We start from the raw sequence: 2403 nt of genomic DNA, 5'->3' as shown, positions 1-2403 counted from the left end.
AGGCACCTAAGGGATTTTTGTGCCACTGTGAATATTTATCGTTTTTCTTCTTATAATTATACCTGTAAGTGTGAAGTCATTTTGTGATAAGAATAATAGTTTCTGTACCCTTTGTTCCACTAACAAATCTCGGATGTAAATATAGCCCGGAGCCCTTGGCTCATGCCTATAATCCTAGCTACTCAGGAGGCTGAGATCTGAGGGTCACAGTTCAATGCCAGCCCAGGCAGGAAATTCCAAAGATTCTTATCTCCAATAAACCACCAGAAAACTGTAAGTGGCAAAATGTCTCAAGTGGTAGAGCTCTTGCCTTGAGCTGAAGAGCACAGGGACAGCACTCAAGCCCAGAGTTCAAGACCCACAACTGACCAAAAAAAAAAGTATGCATATATATATATATATATATATATATGTATAAATGATGAGATGAATTACATTTAAATATAAGTCAATATTTATGGTACACATTTAAAATATAACTATATATGATATATTTATAATATATACATATATTTATGTATAAGATCATATTATATCAATGTTTATAAATACATTTGTAATTAATATCCAAAGAGTACATCTGAAGATTTGGGGGAAAATGTAGAGTGTCTAAAGGCTTACTATTGACCCATCATACTTTCAATCATTTTTTCCACTTATGACAATGTCTGGAATACTAAGACAATGATTATTTTATTCCTTAAGATTTGGGGTTAGAAACATCTACTTACTTGGTATGAAATCTACCAAAATGTGATCTTGAAATCACACACCACAAACTGGACATATACATCAATTTAGCAACTTACAGGTCTCAAACTTTTATTTGAATCCTGTATCTCACATACATTGTTTCCTTCGAGTCAGCTACGTATACAAACATTCCTAGATTTTCATCTTCACATTCATCCCCATACTCACATGACATAGTAAACATAACATTATAATAAAAATATTATAGGTACTGAAAAAAAACATCTTTGCAAAAGTAGATAAATTTTATTCTTTTAATTCAATTCACTATTAAAATACTGATGAAAGAGTAGCTGAGAGGATGTTTCAAATATGAGAGTGCCTGCTTAAAGAGCATGTTTCTCATTCCAAGCATCATTATATACATCCTTCCTTCTCTCACATAAAAAAATAACTACAGAATCAACCTACATTTTCCCTAATCACTCATTGAAGAAAGAAATTGTAATACATATATGCATATACACAATGATATACTATTTAGCCACACATAATTATGAAATAATATCATCTTCAAGAAAATAGATAGAACTTTGGAAAGTAGTATGGAAGTTCTTCAAAAGACTCCACATAGAGCTCCCCTATGACCCAGCAATCCCACTTTTGGGTATTTACCCAAATGTTTACCAATAAGACCACACTAAAGCTACCAGCACGATTATATTTATTGCAGCATTAATTACTATAGCTAAGATATGGAACCAACCCAGGTGCCCCTCAGTAGATGAATGCATCAAGAAAATGTGGTATATATACACAATGAAATTCTATGCATCCATCAGAAAGAATGACATTGCCCCATTTGTTAGGAAATGGAAAGGCTTGGAAAAAATTATATTAAGTGAAGTAAGCCAGGCCCAAAGAAACATAGGTCCCATGCAATATCTAGTATATGTCTGAGTCAAGCAGAAAAGGTCAGATAAGGTGATGTTAGGGAAATGAACCCTAAGATATGTATTCAAATGTTTTTTTCTTTCATGCGATTGTTTCTTACACATTTATAAGATTATTTCTTTGTTGCTTTGTATGTCCCTCCCCCACAGTATAACCCCTGCTTTCACTGTATTTGATGTCGGTATAATTTGTGGAGGGGAAGGGGAAAAACAAATCGTTTAAATAGGGATACAGGGGGACCCATTGCAACAATGAGATGTACAAGTCGTTATGTCGAAAACGAACTTTACAACTTTCGTGCGGGAAAGGGGGGCGGGGAGGATTGGGTGGGGGGGTGGGGGAAGGATGGGAAGGGATGGGAAGGGGAAACAAAGGAGGAGGGTACAATGCTTGATAAGAAATGTACTCATTATCTTGTCCATGTAAATTGAACCCCTCTGTACAGTATTTTCAAAATAAAAAAATAGAACTGGAAACATTCATATTAAAGAAATTATCCATACTGTAAAAAACAAATACTAGATTTCTCATATGAAAATATGAATAACCCAGAAAATAAAATGAATAACCCAGGTGTAAAAGATAGAGCTGATTTAATTTGGAAAAAAGTAAGAGAGGAGATGAAGAGAAATACTGTGCAGTAAATATGTTCAAATATTCAATATGTTGGTATGACATAATAAAACATAAGTATAAAAATAGGCTAATGAAATTAATAAAAGGAATAAAATTTAGCAAGCTACATTATATGGACAT

Source organism: Dipodomys merriami, unplaced genomic scaffold (assembly GCF_024711535.1).
Source record: "Dipodomys merriami isolate MVZ:Mamm:240054 unplaced genomic scaffold, mDipMer1.0.p SCAF_1842, whole genome shotgun sequence".
NCBI classification, from domain to species: Eukaryota; Metazoa; Chordata; class Mammalia; order Rodentia; family Heteromyidae; genus Dipodomys; species Dipodomys merriami.
Note: the sequence above shows the minus strand (reverse complement) of the source record.